Source organism: Oryx dammah, unplaced genomic scaffold (genome assembly GCF_014754425.2).
Source record: "Oryx dammah isolate SB20612 unplaced genomic scaffold, SCBI_Odam_1.1 HiC_scaffold_16, whole genome shotgun sequence".
NCBI classification, from domain to species: Eukaryota; Metazoa; Chordata; class Mammalia; order Artiodactyla; family Bovidae; genus Oryx; species Oryx dammah.
Genome location: NW_024070200.1, coordinates 30210579 through 30223079, shown reverse-complemented (window position 1 = coordinate 30223079; position 12501 = coordinate 30210579). Strand labels below are relative to the sequence as shown.

Here is a 12501-nt window from a genome sequence, read left to right as displayed (position 1 = left end):
TGTTACTTAAATTCTATTTCACCTGCCTTTTGGATTTATCATCAATACATTTTATCCTTAAAGTGATATATAAATTTTCATATTCCTTTATCAAAACTTTTAGCATGATTTATGAAAAGTAAGTATGAGTCTGAGTGAACTCCGCGAGTTGGTGATGGACAGGGAGGCCTGGCGTGCTGCAGTTCGTGGAGTCGCAGAGAGTCGGACACGACTGAGTGAATGAACTGAACTGATGAAGTAAATCTTGCTATTTTCAGTTCACGGTGCTTTTTTTTCTTAAAATTTTTAGTTTTGAGTAAGAAGTCTTACAGGTGCACATGGAAAAGCAATACGTGATCACCTTTGAAGCTAAGACAATCTAGTCGGAAAGTTTTTACCCCTGTCACCTGATGCTGATGCTCTGAGTATGACACGCTGCAGGGCTCGAAGAAATGGCGACCTTCTTCTGTCCCCTCTCCTTCAGCAGAATCCATACCAACCTCCTCATAATCCTCCTCAAGGGCAGCCATGTCCTCACGGGCCTCAGAAAACTCTCCTTCCTCCATGCCCTCACCCACATACCAGTGAACAAAGGCATGCTTTGCATACATCAGGTCAAACTTGTGGTCCAGGTGGGCCCAGGCCTCAGTGACGCCTATGGTATTGCTCAGCATGCACACCACTTGCTGTACTTTGGCCAGGTCTCCACCAGGTACCACAGTAGGAGACTGGTAATTGATTCCAACCTTGAAGCCAGCGGGGCAGCAGTCCACAAACTGGATGCCGCACTTGGTCTTGATGGTAGCAATAGCAGCATTGACATCTGTGGGAACCACATCACCACAGGACAAGTAGCAAGCCATTTACCATGGCGAGGGTCACATTTCACCATCTGGTTGGCTGGTTCAAAGTAAGCATTGAAGCTCTCTGCTACAGAAAGCTGTTCATGGTAGGCTTTCTCAGCAGAGATGAGGGGCATATGTGGCCAGTGGGAACTGGATGCGGGGATAGGGCACCAGGTTCAGGTTGGTCTGAAACTCTATCAGACCCACGTTCAGGGCTCCATCCAACCTCAGGGAAGCAGTGATGAAGGACACTAGCTGGCTACTAAAGCGGTTAAGATTTGTGTAGGTTGGGCACTCAAGGTTTCTATGACAGATGTCACAGATGGCCTCATTGTCTACCATGAAGGCACAATCAGAGTGCTTCAGGGTGGTGTGGGTGGTGAGCATGGAGTTGTAGGGCTCAACTACAGCTGTGGAAAGCTGGGGTAGGGCTCAACTCTAGCTTGCACTTCTTGCCATAATTGACAGAGAAATGTTTCATCAGCAAGGAGGTGAACCCAGAACCAGTTCCCCCATCAAAGCTGTGGAAAGCCAAGAAGCCCTGAAGATTTGTGCACTGGTCAGCCAGTTTCTGAATTCGGTGCAAGACAAGGTCAGTGATCTCCTTGCCAATGGTGTAGGGACCTTGGGCATGGTTATTGGCAGCATCTTCTTTGCCTGTGATGAGCTGCTCAGGGTGGAAGAGTTGGCGGTAGGTGCCAGTTCAAACCTCATCAATGACTGTGGTTCCAGATCTGCAAACACTGTGCTGGTCACATGCTTGCCAGTGCCTGTGCCACTGAAGAAGGTGTTGAAGTCATATCCTCCCCCAGTAGTCTTGTCATTGCTCCTCTGGCCATTGGGCTGGATGCCATGCTCCAGGCAGTAGCGTTCCCAGCAGACATTACTGATCTGGACACCAACCTGGCCAAGGTGGATGGAGATGCAGTCATGCGTGGAGAGTACAGGTCAGCAGGCACAGGCAACAGGTGTAGACACCAGGTCCCAGGTGCCATCCCAACAAGCTAAGAGTCGAGGTAAGTAACGCACTGTCACAGTGCTTTAGTAAACGAGGGTGTTTTTTCATTAAATCAGCAATAGCAATTTTCTAACTCAAAATAAAGGCTAAAAGTTCAGGGACTGCTTAATGACTTTTGTACATAATAAATTCTTTTAGTGGGCGTGATCAGTTCTAATTTATCCTCTATTAATCAATTGGAACTCAAGGTGACCTTCCATGAAAAACAAATCCACAAATTAAACAAGTCTTTCAAACAAACAAACAAAATCTTTTCTGTTCATTTCCCTTAACAATGGACCTGCTCACAGCTACTTTAAGTTTTCTGCTTGCTCATATCAAAATAAAACCTAAAGAAAATCAATGAAAATTCAGCCAGAATAAAATATAAAATGATTATAAAGTTTAAAGAGTTAATTTTTGCAGAGAGATTTGAATTGTAGCAATAAAAGTCTTTAAGTACACATAAATAATTTCTACCTGAGAAATTTTAAAAAAATATTTTATTTATTTATTTGACTGCACTGGGTCTTAGTTGTGGCATGTGGGATGTTCTAGTTGCGGCCTGTGGGATCTAGTTCCCTGACCAGGAATTGAACCTGGACCCCCTGCATTGAGAGCACAGGCCTTAACCACTGGACCATCAGGGAAGTCCCTCTACTTGAGAAATTTAGGCATATGCTACTAAGCATAGATGATAATCAGTGAGAAGGGAATTCTTGGTTTTATTGGCATCTTTATATACACAAAATATAAATTTGATTATAATAGAATAATTATGAGAATAATTATCCAACACAAGTGGATATCATTCTTTGTTCTTTTAAACTAGAGTATGTATTAGTAATTCTCTAGTGACTTTCCCCTGAGAAGTTGCCTATACTCGATTATTTTAAAAGAAGACACATTAGAAGACATCTATTAAGCAATGCACAGAGCCCTGATTCAGAAACAAAGGACATTAAAATGTGCTTTAATCTACAAGAACTTATTTTTCACTGTAGAATTAGAAGAAGCTGGCTCTTTTCCCTCTAAAAATGGGGGAGACTATAAACAGAGTCACAAGACATGGGTAACTCACAGAACTTTAATATTGCTTCCTATCCTCCTGAGGGGCTTCACAGCCGGGCTAGTGGTAAAGAATGTGCCTGCCAGTGCAGGAGACATAAGAGACACGGGCTCAATCCCTGTTGGGAAGATCTCCTGGAGACGGGCACAGCAACCCACTCCAGTATTCTTGCCTGGAGAATGCCATGGACAGAGGAGCCTGGAGGGCTACAGTCCAGAGGGTCACAAAGAGGCAGACATGACTGAAGCAACTTAGCGCACATACACATCCTCCTGAGACCCAGTGAGTTTAAAAAAATAGTGGAGAGGATCTTATTCAAAGAAAGATTATAATTTATCACCACTATAAACAGGATATAATAATGCACCCAGTCTGAAAAAATAACAAACGGTGTTATTATTTCTCCAGTTTAAGAGTCCACACAGGAACTGGATCAATCCTCACCCTTTTCAAGAGGTAAAGATACATCATCAGGAAATCTCAATGTGACCAACAGAAACGGCACAGGTCATAAAGTCAAGACTTTTAGCTGTTGACCAAAATGTATTTTCCCTTTATTCCTAGACACAAAACTAAACAAAAATTTCCAGCCTTGTGTGACTATTTTTCTCCATAGAATAAAATGTGACACATCCCTCTAATGGATCTAAGTCTTAGGACCATGAGTATGCCTCTACCATGCTGTCTTTCTCTTTCTCACCCTGGAGCCACAGAGACTCCATTTCTACCATGCAAAGAATGACAATCCTAAGGGGATGACTGGGCAACCAATGGAAAAAACTTGTGTCTCTGAATAACCTCATGGAACAGAATTGAACCTTTCAGTTTGGGCTGTTATTTAAAAGAGAAGCCAGATTCCATCTTCTTTAACATATTGACTCATTGTTCTCTTTGCCATAGCATCCTGAGTGCATGCACACTCAGTTGCTTCAGTCGTGTCCAACTCTGTGATCTTATGGACTGTAGCTCGCCAGGCTCCTCTCTCTATGGGATTCTCCAGGCAAGAATATTGCAGTGGGTTGCCATACCTCCTTCAGGGGATCTTCCCGACTTGGGGATCAAACCCACATCTCCTGCATCACAAGTGGATTCTTTACTCACTGAGGTACCTGGGAAGCTTGTCATAGCATTCTAGTCTTAGACTAATAGAGACAAATATTTTCTGTTCACTGAAATTATCCAAGAAATACATTATCAGTACTTCGCTTCATTATTCTTGATCGGCATATGTCTGATCTAATTGAGAATAGCCAGGCATTCACATAACCAAACATAAGCAATCTTTAAAAAGAACAAATTCTGCTAATGTAACCCAAGTATAGTGATAATACCTAAATTCAACAACTGTAGATAATCAAACTTCATGATTGGACTTTATATAAAAACTTGGAACTTCCAAATTACTGAAGGTCAGAGTCTGGTGATCAATAAAAGAAAGACTTAGTCTTAAAAAGACTTTATAAAGTGACATTTGACATTTTAAAAAATCATTTAAATCTTTTTTCAACAAGAAGATATTTAATAACAGTTTGTTTTTATTTTACAGTTTGTATAAAATATAGGTAAATTACCCTGCACCTAATTTATGATATTTCTATACACTTACTCAAATCTACCTTGCTTCCTCACAAATGCTCAGATTTCTTTTAATAGAGTAAAATGTCTATTAAAGGGAAGATAAGATTCTAGATAATCTTCTGAGAAGGAAAAACAATTTGAATTTATATCCCATTATAAAAGATTGATTTCATATATATTTCAAAAAATATTTTTTATTGAAGGATAGGGTACATGTGAGAGTTGGACTATAAAGAAAGCTGAGTGCCAAAGAATTGATGCTTTTGAACTGTGGTGTTGGAGAAGACTCTTGAGAGTCCCTTGGACTGCAAGGAGATCCAACCAATCCATCCTAAAGGAGATCAGTCCTGGGTGTTCATTGGAAGGATTGATGTTGAGGCTGAAACTCCAATACTTTGGCCACCTGATGCAAAGAGCTGACTCATTGGAAAAGACCCTGATGCTGGGAAACGTTGAGGGCAAGAGGAGATGGGGACGACAAAGGATGAGATGGTTGGATGGCATCACCGACTCAATGGACATGGGTTTGGGTGGACTCTGGGAGTTGGCGATGGACAGGGAGGCCTGGCGTGCTGTGGTTCATGGGGTCGCAAAGAGTCGGACATGACTGAGAGACTGAACTGAACTGAGGGTACATAAAAAGTAGAAATGAGTGAGGTATTTCTTAGAATGAAAAGCTGTACTTAATCTACTTTTAATTTAGTCTAGAGTTGATTGATTCTACTGCAAATAAAATGATAATGAAAAGAAATCAATAGATAAACTAAATAATCAGCCAACAAAGAAATGTAGTATTGTTAATAGCAGATGTATGATTATAATTACAGTAGAAATCAGTTTTATATTGAAACAGCTAATAATAATTTTTTTTCTAGAATTCATATAAGAAAACCAGTCTTCTCCCTGAAATTCATCCCTCTTGATCACTGGTAAATGATTATTTTGTTAAATTGGCAAAAATATAGGATATTTAACATCTCTAAGACAGTTTCCTTATTTGTAAAATAATAAAAATAATACCTACATTATAAACTCACTGTAAGGTTAAAAAAATTACATAAGTGAACTGTCAACACAATTCCTACTATTCATGGAAATTCAGTAAGTTTTTCTCTTTTTTAATTCTTTCATTGTTTTGTAAAATGCAAAGTTCCTCGGGTACTTGTTTTGTCTGAGCCAAATACCAGAATCTAGCAAAAAATATTATACAATTACTTTGAATGTACTAACTTTGTTTCACCAGCTTTTTATTATAATAATAATAGCTAATGAGAATTCCCTAACCCTAGTGGCCTAGTGCTTTCACTATAGCTCCTGGGTTTGATCCCTGGTGGGGGAACTAAGATCCCACAAGCCACATGGAATGGCCAAAAACAAAAACCTAACATTTGAAGGAAGCTTACAATTTTATGTCATAATCTTTAAAAGGCTTTATAGATGTAGAAACTGAAATTCAGGTAGGTTAAGGAATTTCCAAAGGTCACATAGCTAGTAATTTGGAGAGCTTTTGTTTTCAAGTAGGAAATCAAACTCCAGAACACAAGTCTTCACTCATTATCTTATACTGCCTCTCAATGTTATTTTCATAATATCTGACTGAATATAAAATAGACAATCCCATTTTAAAAATTATTATCTAAACAGTTCTTAAAAAGATCCACTTTGACCTCTCTTTATAAACCCTATATTGTACACAACCCTCCATTCATAAAATTTTTATTTCATTATTGCCCTTAAAATGTTTATCAAATATTGCCATAGTTAACCTAAGAGTCAACTTTCTTATAACAAGTGTTATGAAGGAGATTTAGAAATTATCAAATTTTAGAGCTAAAGGGCAGAGAAGGCAATGGCACCCCACTCCAGTACACTTGCCTGAGAAATCCCATGGACAGAGGAGCCTGGGGTCCATGGGGTCCATGGGGTTGCTAAGGGTCAGACACGACTGAGCGACTTCACTTTCACTTTTCACTTTCATGCACTGGAGAAGGAAATGGCAACCCACTCCAGTGTTCTTGCCTGGAAAATCCCAGGGACAGAGGAGCCTGGTGGGCTGCCATCTATGGGGTCACACAGAGTCGGACACGATTGATGCAACTTAGCAGCAGCAGCAGAGCTACAGGGAATTAAAAAATGGACTCTAGATTGAGCACAACTCAACCATTTAGAACATATTAAAGGCTTCCTTGGTGGCTCAGACAATAAAGAATCCACCTGAAATGCTAGAGATCTGGGTTCATACCCTGGGTTGGGAAGATCTCCTGGAGAAGGGTGTGGAAACCCACTCCAGTATTCTTGCCTGGAGAATCACATAGACAGAGGAGCCTGGCAGGCTACATTCCATGGGGTCACGGAAAAGCAACTTAGCACACACACAAAGGATGGATATTATTTACTCTACCTAGCCCATCATCTTACAAAATTAACTGTTTAAATTATGATTTTTCACAATGATCTTCAAGTCTCCTAAACTCAATGTTTTTTCCACTATGAAATCTTTCTTTTCTTAAGGCTTTGTGAAACTGGACATTATTCCAGGAAAGTATTGTCTTAATGAACAGTGACATTCCTTATTGAACAGAAAATTAAACAAAAGAAATAGACTAGGTTTTAATTACAAGCTGTTCTATATATTAATTTATTTTAGTGCTTTAAAGGCTATCTTTCCATTATTTTCTGGATTACATTGTTTACTTAGAAAGGATAGTTGTCACTCTTATTTTACCTTTATTAGCTCCTGTGAGGACAATATATCTTTTTTTTTTCTAGATGTTTTCTTTCAAAAAGAAAAGTTTTCTTTTTGTCTTTGGTTTTCAGAAGTTTTATCATGATTTGCCTAGATGTGTGTGCTCCATAACAAGAGACGCCACTGCAATGAGAAGTCTGCATACTACTCACTGCAACTAGAGAAAGCCTGTGCAAAAGCAATGAAGACCCAGTGCAGCCAAAAATTAAAAAAAAAAAAGAAGCCTTTTATAAATATAGAATTAATACATAACTGAGAAAAAAAGTAGGAGAGATATTATCAGCCAATAAGACATATCAAAAGATTACTAGAGGCTGGAAAGTGCCAGAAAGACAATTATCTAAATGAAATTAAAAGTAAATTAGAAAATAAAGTTGAGCCTTTCTTCTAGAGTCTAAAGCAGAAATGTAAAGAGTCAGAAAGTACTAGGGAAAAGACGAGTTATAAGGAACCATGATAGAAATCCAACACCTGAATAACAGAAATTCAAAAAGAATGAATGAAGAAAGTGGAGAAGAAAGAGAAATAACAGACCAATTCTTTACAGCTGAAATATTTGAGTGTTTAAAGTACAAAGTAGAAGATGGCGGAGGAATAGGATGGGGAGACCACTTTCTCCCCCACAAATTCATCAAAAGAACATTTGAACACTGAGAAAATTCCACAAAACTACTTCTGAATGCCAGCAGAGGACATCAGGCACCCAGAAAAGCAGCCCATTGTCTTCAAAAGGAGGTAGGAAAAAATATAAAAGATAAAAAGAGAGACAAAAGAGGTAGGGACGGAGCTCCGTCCCAGGAAGGGAGTCTTAAAAAAGAAGTTTCCAAACACCAGGAAACACTCTCACTGCCAAGTCTGAGGCAAGCCTTGGAACCACAGAGGGCAACATAACTGGGAGGAAAAATAAATAAATAATTAAAACCCACAGATTACGTGCCCAGTGGTAACGCCCCTAGTGGAGAAGCAGCGCAGGCGCCTGCATCCACCCCTAGCAAGTGGGGGCTGGGCAGGGAGGCGCGGGCTGCATTGCTTAGAGTAAGGACCAGGCCTAAATGCCCCGAGGGCAATCTGAGCAAACTAACTTGGGCTAGCAAACCAGACTGTGGGATAACTACCACACGAAAAGCCCTAACCTAAGACACCACCAGGCCCGCTCACAGAACAAAGGACTGAGCAGAGCTAGCCGGCTGCAGGCCGGCCCATCCCCCTCCGGAGACAGGCGGGCGAGGGCAGCCAGAGCCAGAAGGGGGCAATCGCGGCCCCAGACAGGCATTATCTACCAAACTGCAAGCAGGCTTCATTGCTAACCGAGACTTCTTGGGATTATGGACGGTCAACATCTGCCTAAGAAGGTGTGGCAGATGTACACCCAGAAAAATGAGTGGCAGGGATGGGGGAAGAGATAAGTCGCAGCGACCGCACTCACCAAACACCTGGTCACTTGAGCTGCTCGGATCTGGAAAGGGCACAAAACCCAGGCCTAACCAAGTCTGCGCCTCTGAGGACTACCCAAATACCTGAAGCTGAGCAGCTTAGACCTGGGAAGTGCATACAACCCAGGGCCAGCCTCAGACAGTTCCCGCAAAGCAACCTAAAGCCTAAGCAGTGTAGACAGGGAAAGCACACTCACCGTGAGCAGGGGCAAACGCAGTGTGGCTGAGACGTTCTGAGCACACGCCACTGTTATTTGTTTGCAGTGTCCCTCTCTCCCACAGCACGACTGAACAAGTGAGCCTAAAAAAGTGGCCACCACCGCCCCCTTGTGCCAGGGCTGAAATGAGACACTGAAGAGACCAGCAAACAAAAGAAGCTAAAACAAAGGGACCCTCCTTGGAAGTGACAGGTGCAATAGATTAAAACCCTGTAGACAGTACCGACTGCATAGGAAGGGACCTATAGATCTTGAGAAATATAAGCCGGATCAAGGAACTATCCAAAAATGAACTGATCCCACACTGCCCATAACAACACCAAAGTCCTAGATATATTTTTACTATTTTTACTATCATTCTTTAATTTTTAAATTGTTTTTATTTTTAAGTCCTCTATTACTCCTTTAATTTTCATTTTTATAATCTATTACTTTGTGAAAAAAAGAGAGACCCTATTTTTTAAAGCAAACTTCATATGTATATATATTTTATAATTTTTGTGACTTTGTTTTTTTTTTCTCTTTTCTTTAATATTGTATTTTTGAAAATCCAACCTCTACTCTAGATTTTTTTAATCTTTGCTTTTTGGTATTTAGTATCAATTTTGTACCTTTAAGAACCCAATCTTCAGTACCCATTTTTACTTGGGAGTGAGATTACTGGCTTGACTGCTCTCTCCCCCTTTGGACTCTCATTTTTCTCCACCAGGTCACCTCTATCTCCTCCCTCCCCCTTCGCTTCTCTACCCAATTCTGAGAATCTCTTTGTGTGTTCCGGATAGTGGAGAACACTTAGGGAACTGATTACTGGCTGGATCTGTCTCTCTCCTTTTGATCCCTCCCCCCTCCCCCCCCCGCCACCTTTATCCTCCTGGCCACCTCTGTCTCCTTCTTCCCTCTTCTCTTCTCTGTATAACTCCATGAACATCTCTGAGTGGTCCAGACGGTGGAGCGCACATAAGAAAGTGATTACTGGCTAGCTTGCCCTCTCCTCTTTTTATTCCACCTTATCTCATCCTGGTCACCTCTATCTCCCTCCTCCCTCTTCTCTTCTCTATGTAACTCTGTCAACCTCTCTGGGTGTCCCTCACTGTGGAGAAACTTTTCATCTTTAACCTAGATGTTTTATCAACAGTGCTGTATAGATGGAGAAGTCTTGAGGCTACTGTAAAAATAAGACTGAAAACCAGAAGCAGGAGGCTTAAGTTCAAATCCTGAGAACACCAGAGAACTCCTGACCCCAGGGAACATTAATAGACAGGAGCTCATCAAACGCCTCCATACCTACACTGAAACCAAGCACCACCCAAGAGCCAACAAGTTCCAGAGCAAGACATACCACACAAATTCTCCAGCAACACAGGAACATAGCCCTGAGCTTCAATATACGGGCTGGCCAAAGTCACTCCAAACCCACTGACATCTCATAACTCACTATTGGACACTTCATTGCACTCCAGAGAGAAGAAGTCCAGCCCCACCCACCAGAACACAAGCTTATCTAACCAGGAAACCTTCACAAGACACCTGTACAACCCCACCCACAGTGAGGAAACTCCACAATAAAGAGAACTACACAAACTGCCAGAATACAGAAAGGCCAACCAAAACTCAGCAATATAAACAAGATGAAGAGAGAGAGGAATACCCAGCAGGTAAAGGAACAGGATAAATGCCCACCAAACCAAACAAAGAGGAAGAGATAGGGAATCTACCTGATAAAGAATTCAGAACAATGATAGTGAAAATGATCCAAAATCTTGAAAACAAAATGGAATCACAGATAAATAGCCTGGAGACAAGGATTGAGAAGATGCAAGAAAGGTTTAACAAGGACCTAGAAGAAATAAAAAAGAGTCAATATATAATGAATAGTGCAATAAATGAGATCAAAAACACTCTGGAGGGAACAAATAGTAGAATAATGGAGGCAGAAGATAGGATTAGTGAGGTAGAAGATAGAATGGTAGAAATAAATGAATCAGAGAGGAAAAAAGAAAAACGAATTAAAAGAAATGAGGACAATCTGAGAGACCTCAGGGACAATGTTAAATGCCCCAACATTCGAATCATAAGAGTCCCAGAAGAAGAAGACAAAAAGACCATGAGAAAATACTTGAGGAGATAATAGTTGAAAACTTCCCTAAAATGGGGAAGGAAATAATCACCCAAGTCCAAGAAACCCAGAGAGTCGCAAACAGGATAAACCCAAGGCAAAACACCCCAAGACACATATTAATCAAATTAACAAAGATCAAACACAAAGAACAAATATTAAAAACAGCAAGAGAAAAACAACAAATAACACACAAGGGGATTTCCATAAGGATAGCAGCTAATCTTTCAATAGAAACTCTTCAGGCCAGGAGGGAATGGAAGGACTTACTTAAAGTGATGAAAGAAAATGACCTACAGCCCAGATTACTGTACCCAGCAAGGATCTCATTCAAATATGAAGGAGAAATCAAAAGCTTTACAGACAAGCAAAAGCTGAGAGAATTCAGCACCACCAAACCAGCTCTCAAACAAATGCTAAAGGATCTTCTCTAGACAGGAAACACAAAAAGGGTGTATAAACTTGAACCCAAAACAATAAAGTAAATGGCAATGGGATCATGAGGTGAGGTGAGGTGAAGTCACTCAGTCGTGTCCGACTCTTTGCGACCCCATAGATTGTAGCCTACCAGGCTCCTCCATCCATGGGATTTTCCAGGCAAGAGTACTAGAGTGGGTTGCCATTTCCTTCTCCAGAAGATCTTCCCAACCCAGGGATCGAACCTGGGTCTTCCACATTGTAGGCAGACGCTTTACCGTTTGAGCCACCAGGGAAGCCTAATGGGATCATACTTATCAATAATTACCTTAAATGTAAATGGGTTGAATGCCCCAACCAAAAGACAAAGACTAGCTGAATGGATACAAAAACAAGACCCCTATATATGTTGTCTGCAAGAGACCCTCAAAACAAGGGACACATACAGACTGAAAGTGAAGGGCTGGAAAAAGATATTCTATGCAAATAGAGACCAAAAGAAAGCAGGAGAAGCAATACTCATATCAGATAAAATAGACTTTAAAACAAAGGCTGTGAAAAGAGACAAAGGACACTACATAATGATTAAAGGATCAATCCAAGAAGAAGATATAACAATTATAAATATACATGCACCCAACATAGGAGCACCACAATATGTAAGACAAATGCTAACAAGTAAGAAAGGGGAAATTAACAATAACACAATAATAGTGGGAGATTTCAATACCCCACTCACACCTATGAATAGATCAACTAAACAGAAAATTAACAAGGAAACACAAACTTTAAATGATACAATAGACCAGGTAGACCTAATTGATATCTATAGGACATTTCACCCCAAAACAATGAATTTCACCTTTTTCTCAAGTGCACACAGAAACTTCTTCAGGATAGATCACATCCTGGGCCATAAATCTAGCTTTGGTAAATTCAAAAAAACTGAAATCATTCCAAGCATCTTTTCTGACCACAATGCAGTAAGATTGGATCTCAATTACAGGAGAAAAACGATTAAAAAGTTCAACATCTGTAGGCTGAACAACATGCTGCTGACTAATCAACAAATCACAGAAGAAAACAAAAAAGAAATCAAAATA

At 40.5% G+C, this 12501-nt stretch overlaps 1 pseudogene; it reads right to left on the bottom strand.

Annotated features, from left to right (window-relative positions):
- Nucleotides 1-206: 206 nt before the first annotated feature.
- Nucleotides 207-1748, bottom strand: LOC120875412 (annotated as a pseudogene).
- Between the last annotated feature and the right edge of the window lie 10753 nt (nt 1749-12501).